A 15,100-nucleotide genomic window follows, 5' to 3' on the forward strand; every position below is an offset into this window, starting at 1 on the left:
ACAGGATAGCGGTGACATTCCCTATTTTGCTACTGTGACTTGGAAGTTTATTTATTTGAGTAGTTATTTATATTCCAGTTTGTTACAAAACAATTAAAGACAGAGCAATGCAGCAAGATGAAATAACTTGGGGCGCCTGGGTGGCCCAGTCGGTTAAGTGTCCGGCTCTTGGTTTCGGCTCAGGTCGCGATCTCAGGGTTGTGGCATCGAGCCCCACGTTGGGCTCTGCGCTCTGCACAGAGTCTACTTGGGATTTTCTCTCCCTCTCCCTCTGCCCTTCCCCCCCCAAAATAAATAAATGAATCTTTTTTAAAAAGATGAAATAGGGCGCCTGGGTGGCTCAGTTGGTTAAGCGACTGCCTTCGGCTCAGGTCATGATCCTGGAGTCCCTGGATCGAGTCCCGCATCGGGCTCCCTGCTCGGCAAGGAGTCTGCTTCTCCCTCTGACCCTCCCCCCTCTCATGTGCTTGCTCTCTCATTCTCTCTCTCTCAAAAAAAAAAAAAAAAAAAAGATGAAATAACTTGTCATTAATAAATATTTTTCTATGGTTTTACATAGCCTTCAAAATTACAATGTGGCAATTTAATTTATTTACTTTAAGACTTGTACCTAGTGGCCCCTGGGTGGCTCAGTCTGTAAGCGTTGGACTCTTGCTTTTGGCTCAAGTCATGATCTTAGGGTGGTGAGATGGAGCCTCCATGCTGGGGTGAAGCCTGCTTGAGATTCTCTCCCTCTCTCTCTGCCCCTCCCCCCACTCATGCTCTCTTTCTCTCAAAAATAAATAAATAAATAAATCTTTAAAAAAAGACTTATACCTTAAAGGCAGACACATTTTTTTCTTTTATACATACAACATAATGTATATATGCACATCGATAATGATTTGGCTGATGTAATTTCTTAGGATAAATTCCTAGAAGTGAAAATATTGGATCAAAGGAAATAAATAATTGCATGAATTTTGCAAGATATTTACAGCATTTGCATAAAGGAGTGCAGAACTCAGTGAGGCTGCAACCTCATCAACTTGAATGGTATTTGAAACATGTTTCACTGCCTAAAATATGCAAAATGGTATAGTTGTTTTAATTTATATTTCTTTGATTGTTAATGACATTTCCTTACTACTCTCCCCTTTTGGGGGAAGTAGTGCTTTCTATTTAGATATAACTTGTTGAGTGCTATCATTAAACATGTCATTTAGAAATGAAACTGACTGGGGCACCTGGGTGGTTCAGTCGGTTAAGCGTCTGCCTTCAGCTCAGGTCATGGTCTTAGGGTCCTGGGATTGAGCCCTGCATTGGGCTCCCTGCTCAGCCCAGAGCCTGATTCTTTCTCTTCCTCTTCCTCTCCCCAAGTTGTGCGCTCTTTCTCTCTCTTTCTCTTTCACAAATAAATAAATAAAATCTTAAAAAAAATAAAGAAATGAAATTGACTTTAAAGTCTTCAAGAAAATACAAATCCAGGGTTCTTTAATCTGGGGTCTGAGGATTCTTAAGAGTCCACAGGTGGCCTTCAAGTAATAGTGACATTCCTGGAACTGTGGGCAAGATGTTCTGAGTACGCACTTATGTACATTTTTCTGGGTATTATGTACATGGTATTTTAAGTCAGATTCTTCTGCTTCCATTCTCCTTCCTTCCCATGAATAATCTAAGAATTTAGGTCCATCAGAAATAGAAAAATATATTCTGGCTTAATTTCACTCTAGGACTTTAGTTTCCAACTGGATACTAGTGCTACATCAGAGGTGCCTGATTTCTGGGTTAAAAGACAGAATTAAGGGGGTGCCTGGGTGGCTCAGTTGGTTAAGCAACTGCCTTTGGCTCAGGTCATGATCCCAGGGTCCTGGGATGGAGTCCAACATCGGGCTCCCGGCTCAGCAGGGAGCCTGCTTCTCCCTCTGACCCTTTCCCCTCTCATGCTGTTTCTCTCTCTCTCGCTCTCTCTCTCAAATAAATAAATAAATAAATAAAATCTTTAAAAAAATAAAAGACAGAATTTAATTTTTTTTTAAGATTTTTTATTTATTTGACAGAGAGAGACACAGCGAGAGAGGGAACATAAGCAGGGGGAGTGGGAGAGGGAGAAGCAGGCTTCCCGCTGAGCAGGGAGCCCAATGTGGGGCTCGATCCCAGGACCCTGGGACCACGACCTGAGCCGAAGGCAGACGCTTAGCGACTGAGTCACCCAGGCACCCAAGACAGAATTTAATTAAATGCTAGTTCAGCGGAAGCTTTCTCTTTTAATTTTATGTTATTGAGGTTCTATGGTTCTGTGACTCACAGGTATTAGCTGTATGTGATTAATATTTCTAAGCTTTAGGAACTTTGCACAGAAGTTTCAACAACAATGTGCTGATATTTTTGAAGGATTGTTCAAACATCAGAAGACATAGGCATAAATAGTAGGAAAAATAGAAACAATAGTCCCAAGGAGAGAAAGCTCCTGGTACGTTTTGGAAGTAAAACCAAATTATAGCTGGAGGCAAAAGTAAAGAAGAGGCAGAAACACAAAGTGACACAAGAGAAAGATGAACATTTTTGGTCCTACACTTATAATAAAGTCAGGAAGTAAATGACTGTATGGTGATTTCATCTGTGAATAGACCTGCATCCCACTAGAATCTAAGCTGTCTGGTGCCAGGAATCTTGCCTGATCATTGATGTATTCCCAGCGCTTAAAATAGTGACCAGTGTTGGGCATTTAATGATTATTTATTGAAAAATAGTAATAAGCCAAGTAAATTCCAAGTGAAAAACATGCACCTTGAATTCTCATTGGAAAGCAGGCAAAAGAAGAATGATGCCAGACAGGACAGGGACCACTGATGGATTCAACAAATGTCTTGGGCAGTGACTGCGTGTGAGGCATTATGCTGGGGACCGCACAGGTTGCAGATGGCTTCCAGTCCTTTAAGGTTGGCAGCTTCACCAAAAGGAGCCTTGGAGGGGGAGGAGGAATTTCACCTCATTATAATCTCCAATGCCATCTTTCCTTCAATAAGTATTCTCTGAAAGCAAAATGGATATATTTTTAATTAGTTTTAAATAAAGCACGAATAAAAGCATCTTTATAAAATGTTGCTCTCATATGGATTTTAAAAATACAATCTAGGGGTGCCTGGATGGCTCAGTCGTTACGCGTCTGCCTTCAGCTCAGGTCATGATCCCAGGGTCCTGGGATCGAGCCCCGCATTGGGCTCCCTGCTCCGCGGGAAGCCTGCTTCTCCCTCTCCCACGCCCCCTGCTTGTGTTCCCTCTCTCGCTGTGTCTCTCTCTGTCAAATAAATAAATAAAATATTAAAAAAAAAAAAGAGTTCACTGGACGGATATGAAGTTCTTCATAAAATCAAAAGATAGGTCAAAGAAACCAACACTGGCAGGGACTGGAGCAGAGCAGCTATAGGCTTCTGTGAGCAGAAATAATGGATGGATTCTTCAGGTCATGAATGAGCTCCAGCCATTTTCCATGCTGGATCACTCAAGAATCAAATTGCAGAGAGCTAGAGCTAGAAGGAGAGGGGATGAGGCCAAGGGAATGGCTCCTGACTGGCCTAATGAATGTCACATCTCTGTCCCCCCACCACGAAGGGTGGGGGAATTTGACTTAGAGTCCCCTCAAGATTGCATGCATCCCCAAGGTAAAACCAATGCATTCCTCCTGGAAGAATGGTGGATGAATGATACCAGGCAAGAAAAAACCTGTAGTAGTTCAAATATTTATTGAACTTGGGGTAAGACAGACAGAGAAGTCTTCATGAAAGAGTTGGCATTAGAATTAGGCCTTAAAAAAAAATAAACAACATTTATTTATTTATTTTTTTTTTAAATAAACAACATTTAAATATGTAGGAATGGAGAGAAGGGTTAGGTCTGAAGGCAAGAGATCATGGTATGAGCTGAGGCACAGAGGATGGACCAGAGAACAGGTCTCCCAGAGATGTGTTGAGAAGAGAGAATGGTTCTGTTTGGATAGAGTATAGGGTAGGAACATACCGTGAAGAATCATGAATGCCAGCTTAAGAAGTTTGGATTTTATTTTGTAAACAATGGATGGACCAATTTTTTTTAGGTAGGACACGCAGCTATATAATTAGATAATGGAATATTAGCTATGTACTTTTTATTTTTGTAAGGAAGTTGCCTCTGGTGACAGGGTTTGGGTGGGAGAAGAGATCGGATGCAGGAAAACCAGTTAGGACAGTAATGCAAAAGTTTGGTCTAGAATTATGAAGGAAGTGAACTAGTATAACAGCTGTGGGGATGTTGCTGAGGAGACGGTACGGGAGTCGTTGTGAAGGTTCTTTTTAACAACAGGGTTTGCTTTCACCAGTGCCACAGGAAGTGAAGTTAAATGTGTGGCTGAAGATTCAGTCACCAGGATCTATGTACTATTGCTCACAGAAATAGTAACAATGTCGTTTAGCTGCTGTTACTTTTCACATTCTTTATCAGTTAATCGAATCAAATATTCTTCATGATTAAAATCAAGCTGTTGGAGAAAATCCCTAGATGCATCAATGTGTTCCTATAGCTTGAAACTTGAAAGTGAAGGAAATCAATTCAAATGATACATACCCACCTTCCACTAAAAACAACCGGAAAGATACTGTAAGAAAGGATCTGCAAACTTTTTCTGGAAAATGTCGTATAGTAAACATTTGGCGCTTTGTGGGCCATGCAACTTCCGTTGTAATTACTCAACTCTGCCAGAAAGCAGCTACAAACAATATTTAAATGAATGAATGAGGTTGTATCCCGATGCGTGGTAATTTATGGACACTGAAATTTGAATTTCAGATAATTTTCACGTGCCACAAAACCTTCTTTTGATTTTCTTCTATCATTTAAAAATGTAAAAACCGTACCTGCATATGTAGATACATAAGTCCTGGAGACCTGATACAGAGTACAGTGATTATAGACAACAAAACTGTATTATAAATATTAAACTTGGTAAGAGACTGGATCTCAATTGTTTCCGGCACTAAAAGAAATGATAATGATGTGAAGGGATAGAGGTGTTAGCTAGTTGCCATTATGGCAATGTAAATGTATAAAATCAATATGTTATACACCTTAAACTTGCACTATGTTATATGTCAAATATCTCAATTAAAAAATATTAATGAATAAAAAAATTTAATAAAAGCCTGGAAAAAATATAAATTAAATGAAATAAAAATGTAAAAACCATTCTTTGCTATAAAAAACAGGCAGTGGATTGGATTTCACATTTGCTGGGACCACCACAGCTTTAGAAATCAGGGCCAACGTGTTTCTCATGAGTCAACAGCAGTGTGAACCCATTCTGAAAGTAGTAGTTGAACTAAAAGAGGGAAAAATATTAATACCTCAAAAATGGATTCTGCTCTACTTGTTTTTGGTTTAAATGAATGGAGTTTTTCTTTCAGCTTTCTTTCTTAATGTGGCATGGTGTTAATATTTGATAAAATACAGATTAGGCTAAGGTACCAAAGGCATTCCAAAACACAGTGCTTTGGGCAATATGGAAGTTAACTTCTCTCTGAGAAATATAATCTTTACCTGGGAAGCCAAGTATCCAACTAAAATTGGTAGTTATATTCTTATAGGAAGATGGGGAGAATAGAATTGTAGAAATATTTGAAGATAGCAAGAAGTCTCTGCCAAGCATTGCATGTTACTAAACAATTTCTGTATTCTAAACGGAGATTGTTTGTTGCTTCAATCAGGAAAATGGAGTCAGTCTAAATATTTTTAATGATTTGATTGACATTGGGGAGGGTATGTGCTATGGTGAACGCTATGAATTGTGTAAGACTGATGAATCACAGACATGTACCCCTGAAACAAATAATACATTATATGTTAGTAAAAAAAAAAAAAAAACCTGGAAAAAAATATATATTTATATATTTTTAAAAGATTTTATTTATTTATTTGACAGAGAGAGAGATAGCGAGAGCAGGAACCAAGGAGGGGGAGTGGGAGAGGGAGAAGCAGACGTCCCGCTGAGCAGGGAGCCCGATGCGGGGCTCGATCCCAGGACCCTGGGATCATGACCTGAGCCGAAGGCAGAAGCTTAACGACTGAGCCACCCAGGAGCCCCCTGGAAAAAATATGTTTAATGATCAACTTAAATGCTAAAAATTGAAATCAGTTATTTTATTGGCGGTGTCTTTTCCCAGAGCTTTTACTGTGGTAACTTCTATAACATCATAAATTCATTCAACAGGTATTTTTGAGCACCTGTGGTGCCAGGCATCTTTCTAGGCAGATGAAACCCTCATTTCCTACACTACTAACAATTTTATTCTAACATATTCTCTTGGTTGAAGACATTACCTTAGAACACGTAGTAAAAGCTCCTAAAAGCACGGGGAATGAGAATTGGGAGCCAGGGTTGTTACAATACAAAGTAAGGGGTGTTTGGGGAGACTCCAGCCCTTCAAAATCTCCATCAGCCTTACAAACTCACTTCCAGTGAACCTGGACTCCAAACAACAGCCTGTTCACTAGGCAGGCAGAGCTTCAAGGGAAGTCCTCCAGCTCCCTTTCCAAAAGTTTGCCATCCTTGCACCTGTCCTTTCTAGAAACTCTCGAACACTCCTGGTGTGGGGATTTGGCCTGATATTTAGGTGCTAGAGTACTCTCTCCCAACCCTCCCCATGGGAAGATGACCCTGGATCCAGAAATAAGAGCCTGACCTGCATGTGTCAGTGTCTTTCCCAAATTGTATTAAAAAAAGGGGTGGGGGGAGCAGGCAAACACTAAGCACTCCACTTGGCATGACTTCAGAATGCTTGTGATTAAGATACTCTGCTTATTGTTAGTCAAAGATCTAGGCCTGCCTTGCTCCACATAAATAGAAACTCTGTTTCTCAGCTGCCTTCTTGTGTCCTCCTCCATGTCCTTAGGGTGCTAGAACAGCAGGGCTTCTCTAAATGGTGCTTCGACTCGAAGAACATGAAAAGAAACAGCGAGGGGCTCCTGAAAGCGTTTACACTGACGAGTAATATGTACCGGCAGTACATTTTTCCTTTTCGCTCTCAAGTGGAAGCCTTTGTGCACTGCTTTTGTTGTTAGCACCAAAAGGGAAATTGGGGTGCTGGCAGCGTGGCCAGCAGAAGGAGCTGACTGAAATTAAGTGAGGCAGTTTGGGCCACACCAGCTTCACTCCTCGGCCACTCCTTCGCATTTTTACCGGTTGGAATTCAAGGGGCATGGCGGGGGTGGGGGGTGGGGGTGAAGGGAAGAGTGTGTGGCCATGCAAAGTAGAAAGAATGAGAAACATTTGTTTGGGGTTCTGTCACCTGTCCGGTGGTCAGAGAGGAAGCCACAGATTAAAAAAAGAAGAAGAAAGAAAGAAATCCCTTTAATTTTCTCTTTCTTTCTTTCTTTTTTTTTTTTTTTTAAGATTTTATTTATTTATTTGAGAGAGAGAGCAGAAGCAGGGGGAGCAGCAGAGGGAGAAGGAGAAGCAGGCTCCCTGGGGAGCCCGATGTGGGGCTCCATCCCAGGACCCTGGGATCATGACCTGAGCCGAAGGCAGATGCCTAACGGACTGAGCCGCCCAGGCACCCCTCCGGCATGAATCAGAGCAATTAAGTACCAATGACAGCTAACACTTATTGAGCCCCTGATATATGCCAGACACTGTTCTAATTGCTTTACATGTCATTATCTCATTTGATTCCTACAGTAACTCTCGGTGGTAGGTGCTCTTAATTATTCCCATTTTGCAGCTATGCCATGGAGGCTGAGAGAGGTGGAGGCTGTAAGCAGTAGGCCCGGGATTCTATGCTTGGCCGGCTGACTCCAGAGCCGGCATGCCATCTGTTATGTTACACGGCCTTCAAGAGAGTTGAGAACGCTTGGTTGTCATTTTCCTCTAGATTTACAGCTCAGTTTGTGCCACAGGTGACGGCATAGATTTGCATTTCCTAATGAAAGAGGGAATGAAGTTAAATCATAAACAAGAGAGTCCCTGAAAAGTATCATGTTCAAAAAACTGCAGAGTTTGTGCCTTTTTTCCTGATTGCCAGCTAGCATGTTGCTTGTTGTAGGGAAGACAGTTCAGCCTAACAGTACTAGATTCTATATAAAGCAATTTATTATTTTTTTAAAAAAGTGATAATGGCCTTGTTTTCATCTTAAGAGTCCAGAGCGGCAGAGGACTGATAGCACCCTAAGAAGCATGCACTCAGCAAGATTACCTAAATAGTTCTTTCCCCTCCAGTCCTGACCCAGTAACCTCTGGGCCATTCTATTCCCTGTCATCGCCTGTATAGGGCCCCAGAGTATGCTGAGGCCTGCAACATCCTTTTAGGATTTGAAGACCTGTAGACAAATGGCTCCTGGGGACAGGGAACGTATCAAAACGTAATCCTTACTCATAACAGAACTGAGTTTGGTGTGAACCCAGCAATCAGGGAATGAAAGGTGAGTGCATTAACCTACCATGTTATCTGTATAAGAGTTTTATATCTTAAATGGAACAGACATCCCTGCAAAACAATAACGGATGGAGATTAATGAGTTACAGGTGACCCTCAGACGCGGGAAGGTTGACTTTGGATAAGCACCCACAAAGGTCAAGTGCTTATCTGAATTAACCACAAGTCTTGGATCTGGGGTAAAAATAAAGGACGAGAAATACCCCAGAGAGAGGCTTTCTTCAACCTGAGTTTTGTTGTTCTTTCTTACCTTCTGCTAAATTCTGCATTGGATTGGACCAGCCCTTTTCTTGTAGCATTTCCACACACATCTCTGGCCTAAGCCAGATCTCAACATCGAAAACCCAGAGCAATGCTTTTCAGATTTCTGGGGTTTCCAGATGTGTTGTAGACCAATTATTTTTGCTAACATAGAATTGAGTCTTTTTGACAGAGGCTTTATAAGAATTGGATGGCATCTTCACAACTGCAGTCACTTCTGCCTAGTACTGACTTGAGGATTTGCATTTGTCTCATTGTACAGTGCAAATATGTAGTGGTAATGACAGCTTTCTGTGTTTATTACTCTCGTCCTTGGGTCAATTTTATTATTTCCATTTAAGGCAATAATTAATCCCCAGAGCAGTGCTGTATTCCATTTATCGAAAAACATACTTGACACCTAGCCTACCTCCATTAATTAAGTGGAGTTGTATAGCTACCTAGTGTCTCCCCCCCACACCCATAAAGAGTATCCATTGGGCTCTATCTTAGGACCCTGCCAGGAAAGTTAAGTGAGTAGACTGGGAGAGGCCCATGGAGCTGGTGTAGACTGAGCTTAGGCTGTAGGAAGAGCTCAGTGCTGGAAGGTGAGCATACACTCACCTAATACAAAAGACCAGGGCGTCTCCATTGGTAGATAGAATCCTGATCCAGGTGTGTTGTCAATAGTAGAGAAATATAAAGAGACAACTCTCATGCACCCCACCCTTGCCAGAACTTGGAAATGAGAGAAATAAGATACCCACTGAGAGTAAAATTTTAAAAACAACGACTAAAATAAAGCATAGATATGCAAAATTTTCTTATACCCTAGAAGAGTCCTAAGAAACCTAGGCAAATGCATTTACACATGCAAAGAAAGAATGTGTTAATCAGAGGGGGTTGGTCAGCTCTGGAAGGTGGTAAAGAGAGAGTTCCTGAGGCAAAGTTAGAGGTGCTGGTCCAAGTTTTGCCCCTGGAAGACCAGGCCTGGCCAAAGTTTTTTTCAGACCAGGGTAAGCATCAGCTGAACATTTTCTCAAACAAATTGGTATGGAGTGCTTATAACGTGCCAGACTTGTGTCAAGCTTTGGGAGAAAGTGCCAAGTATGGAGACTACCCTTCAAGACAGAAGACTGACCTGAGCCAGGCACTTTATGAAGGAGAGAACATTAACATAACAAAGGCAACTGTAGACTGGGGATTCTCCATCTGAGGAGGAAGTGACCCTAGACTGAAGAGGCTGAGGACATGTAGGAGTTAAACACTGGAAGGAGGTAAAGGAGTGTACCTCAAACAGGACTGGCATTTGCTCAGAGCACCAGGCTGGGATGATCATGGCTTGCAGCATATTTGAGAGATGGAAGGAGGGCCCGCGTGGCTGGACCCAGAGTGGTTTTAGATAATAGATAATATTTCCCGAGCACTTAGTAGGTGCCAGACAGTGTTGAAAGCAGTTTACTCTCCTAATTTCATCACAGTCTTATGAAGTAACCACTATCTTTATTCCTGTTTTCCTGAAGAAAAAACTATGGCACAATATAAGTGAGTAAACTGCCTGAGCTTGGAAGTAGAGGAAGGGGATTTGAATCATGGCAGTGTAGTTGCAGAACCTATGTTCTTAACCAGTTCCTACACTGAAGGCAGACATTAAGCAGACAGACCGTGTAGGGCCAGTAGGCTGAGGATTTTGTCTTCTTCTGAGAACAGTGCCCAGTATTTAGAGGAGTGACCTAGTTGAATGTGTGCTTTGAAAAAAATCACTCTGGCTGCAATGTGATTAGCTACTATTTTTTAAAAATCTGATTATGATTTTGCTTCCTGTATAAGTCTGCAGAGAAAGAGGGAATTCACAGATCATATGAACTTCAAGAATTTGCTCACCAAGATGGCCATTTCTTTCTTTCTTTTTTTTTTTAAGAGAGAGAGAGAACATGAGTAGGAGGAGGGTTAGAAGGAGAGGGAGAAGCAGGCTCCCCGCTGAGCAGGGAGCCCCATACAGGGTTCTATCCCAGGACTCTGAGGTCATCACTGAGCCCAAGGCAGACGCTTAACTGACTGAGCCACCCAGACGCCCCCCACTTTTTTTTTAAGATTTTAAGGATAGCCATTTCTTACTATAAATTAATACACTAGCTTTTTTTTTGTAATATACTAACTTTTGAGCATGATCAGGTTTTCTAAAATTCTTGATGGTAGGCACAGAATGTATTGTGTGTGTGGTTCTGAGTATTTTGTAATAGTCATTTTTTTAAAGATTTATTTATTTGAAAGAGAGAGAGAGAGGAGAGTGGGGTTGAGGGGAGAGGGGCAGAGGGGGAGAGAGAATCTCAAGCAGACTCTCCGCTGAGTGCAGAGCCCGATGCAGGGCTCCATCTCACCACCCTGAGCTGAAATCAAGAGTCAGACACTTAACCGACCGAGCCGCCCTGGCGCCCAATAGTTATTTCTTAGTGTAAATTAATAAAATGGTACCCTGGTTTGATATGTCAGACTCATGAGATAGAAGAAGCAGTCTGCCTTGGAATGATTGATTTACTTTCTAAAAAGATGCAGTTTCTGATTTGCAATGCTAAAGATCAGGTTTTGAATAGACTGCAGTAAATTCACCAAGGTAATGACTTTGCCTCTATAGCTGCTCAGGAGGGAGCCTGCTGCCTTTTCCCCAAGGGTAACAGCTGTTAACTTATGACAGTCAGCATCACTGGGGCTGTGTACAACAGCTACAGGGCTTTCTTTTCCTCTTACCTCCTCCTCCTCTTCCTCTTACTTACAAGACATTCAGAAACCTAGGCAGGTAGGCAGTATTAGGAAGGTCTGTCAGAAGGTATGTTCAGAGCCCTTTGCTAGGAACCAACAAGAATAGTGCAGGGTCTCAGGTCTTAAGGGATTGTGATATTAGGGAAGTAAGAGGGAAACCCACTTAACAAAACAAGGGAGCAAGATGGGATCTGGATCTTGTTTTCACAATAGGGCCCCAGGGTAACAGCCATTCAGGCTGGACATATACATCTAGACAACAGTGTAGAGATGGTATATAAAGCTGTGTGACTGATGAAATCCTCTGGGAATTGAATGTAGTTAGAGAACAGAAGGGTCAGAACCCTTAGCACTCCAACTCTTAGAGGCAGAGAGATGAAGAAGCACTAGCAGGGGAGTCTGAGGAAGTGCTCTGAAAGGCAAACTGCATTTCAGTGGGGAGAAAATGATCAGTTACATAAATGTTTAAATGAGGAATTGAGACTTGATGGATTTGCCAATGTAGAGGTCCTTAGTGATCTTAACAGGAGCAGTTTGGGCGTTTGCAATGGGGAGGAGGGTGGTGATTGAATTGGCTTCAAGAGAATGGGGAGGAGAGAAATTACTAGTAAGTACCAACTTCTTTGAGGAGTTTTATTGTCAAGAGGTTTAGAGGAAATGGGAAGTAAATGGGTGATGAAGAGAGAGTAGGCTGTGGAGGGCTGAAGAGAGAGGGGAAGGGATGAAAGAGTATTGGGGACAGTGGAGGACAACAAATGCTGGCTGGGAGGCATGATTGCTCCATGGGAGGTTATGATGACCAGGAACTTAGAGCAAGATCAGCCAGCATAGTTGGTTGTCTTTCTCCAGCGTGGTCAGTTCCAGGATGCTAATGTGGAATAGGCAGAAAGTTGGATTTAATAAGTTGTGAGAATTTACCAATACATTCCGTCAGAGAGGAGCAAGGAGCTCGAGGGTGCTTGCAAGAGAATAAAAATGGTAATGGATCATGGAATTTAAGCAGGATTAGGAGGAGGAAAGTGAGGACTCAGAGGATGAGGACAGTGACAAGGTGGGAGGGAAGATCAATACACTGTCCTACCCTAGGGAAAAAAAAAAAAAAAAATATATATATATATATATACTCCAAATGGCATTTCTGGCCTTTATCCTAATAAATCTCTCAGATTTTTGATGTTCATGTTTCTTTAAATGGTGATGGAGGCAGGGGCTCCTGGGTGGCTCAGCTGGTTAAGCATCCAACTCTTGATCTCAGCTCAGGTCTGGATCTCAGGGTCATGAGTTCAAGCCCCATGTTGGGGCATGGAGCCTACTTTAAAAAAAAATCATGGGGCACCTGGGTGGCTCAGTCAGTTAAGCGTCTGCCTTTGGCTCAGATCATGATCCCAGGGTCCTGGGACTGAGTTCCCACACTGCAGTGGAGAGCCTGCTTCTACCTCTCCCTCTGCTGCTCCACCTGCTTGTGCTCTCCCTCTCTGTCAAATAAATAAATAAATAAAATTAAAAAAATAATAAAACAAAATAAAAAATAGATGTTGATGGAGGTAATAGTAACATCTAGTTTTTTGGTTTTTTTTTTTTTTTGTGGGGATGGGGCTACTCAGTTGGAGCAGTTATTGTTGGGAAGAAGGGAGCATCAGAGAGAGGAGACGGGGAGTGTTGGTTCCTTAGCAAAGGGGAAAATGACAGGTGTGGGGTAGCAGGTCTCAGAGTCTCCAGTCTCTTGAGCTCTTGAGGTTTATATTCCTAGGATTGTAGGAGGAAGTGCTTAAACTCCAAGCAACACACACACACACACACACAAACACACACAGGGCATTTTTCTTCTTTACCAGGAATTAGGATAGTGCATGTCAGATGTGTGTCTGTCAATGATTCTTCAAATGTTTTTTGGAGAGTGAGAGGAAGGCCACAGAAAGGCCAAAGTGAAAAATCAGGAGAGGAAAAGGCAGGAGGAAAAGCCTTTTAAATATAATGTTTTACCTTAGAATTTAGTTTATGGATGGTATCAAGAAATGTCTTTCTGGGAAATATGTGGTAGAATATGTGATAATCATTTCATTAAGGCTATAAGAATACTCACAGATGCTCTTGTGTAATGACCACAAGATAGGCAGTTACCTGAAACTTATCCTTTGGGAATTCTCATATTTGTGGATTATGGCACTTCTTGTTCCCTGCCCTCTGGTTCAGCCAAGAGTACTTCGTAGTTGAGATTTTTAAATCAGAAATGGATCTTTTAGATCATCTAGACCAATTCTTTCATTTTACAGATATAGGAACTGAGGCCTAGGGAGGTGAAATCTGCAATCTTCTATTTTACCATGATGTAGGTGCCATATTCTGGCCTCTGGCTTTGAGAAAGCATCCCCTTCTTCCAAGCTTCTGTTGGATACTTGTTCCAACAGTCATGGCTGCCCTTGTCCTATATGAAAAGTATAGTTTATGGAGCAGCTTAAACTAGAGGCGAGTTAGTAGAGCATGTGACTCTTGATCTTGGGATTGTAAGTTCAGGCCCCATGTTGGGCATAGAGTTTACTTTAAAAAAAAAAAGTACAATTTGCCCTCAGATTGAGATGACTTCCCTGTGATCCAGGAAACAAGCTCACTACTTCCAACACTGTTGTACAGAGGACGGAACAAGAAGTTTTGGGTTTTCTTTGCAAAATGGATATAAACCTTATTCACAAGAGCAATCAGGGACTGGGGAAGAGTGGGGAGCAAGGTTTTCGTCCTTCTTTAGAATAATTTTATATAAGAGGTACAAAAATAATACTACGAACACACAGAAGAACATGTGTTTTGAAGGCTGACAATAATGAAAAAAGTTGTACTGAGTCTTACTTTATGCTGGGCTTTGTCCTCTCTGACATCCTGGTACCACTGACTGTGGGATCTTGGGCAAGTTACCTAATTTTTTTGGACTTTTTTTCCCGACAGAACAGAATACTAATGACTTTTTTGCATAGTTATTTTTGTAAAATATTAAATTTGCTATTGTGTAAAAATCTCTGGCATATAACAGGTGCTCAATAAATGTTAATTTGTTCCTTTCCCTCTTTCCCTCAAGGTTCCTGAGGTTTAAAGATACTTTTCCAGATTTTGAGCTGTTGAAAAATTTCAACAGCAAGGCGAGAATGGTTATGATTAAAACCAGTTGATACTATGTATTCAATTTTGTAATATAACCTGATGTCAACAACCAAGATCTTTGTCCTGAAGGGAATTTCAATATTCAGCAAAAAGTGGGGCTGATTTAATAGCCATTAATTCTGAGGATATGTTCAAGTTCAAAGCCCGTCTGTTATAAAATGTAAATTGCTCTTTTTTATGTATTTTGTATTGGAACTTAGGAACAAATGCTGTCACTTTTCTTTTTCTTTGCATGGGATTGCAGGCACCTTTATTTTCACAGAGCCTTATTATTGTGATACCTCACACAGGAAATGCACACTCTGACATTAGTTACCAAATTGCTGAAATATCATGTGTTTTCTATTCATTACAGCCCTAAAGCACTATGTGCAAATTCCCTTACTTTAATTACACACCTCAGGGATGTGCATGCCAAAAAAAGGAACCAGTGAGACAAAAAGCCAGGTCTTTGCCAAAAAACCCCAGCCCCCTAAACTGGTAAACATTTATTTTCAGCTGGGAAA

This window comes from Halichoerus grypus, chromosome 8 (assembly GCF_964656455.1).
Source record: "Halichoerus grypus chromosome 8, mHalGry1.hap1.1, whole genome shotgun sequence".
Classification (NCBI taxonomy): domain Eukaryota; kingdom Metazoa; phylum Chordata; class Mammalia; order Carnivora; family Phocidae; genus Halichoerus; species Halichoerus grypus.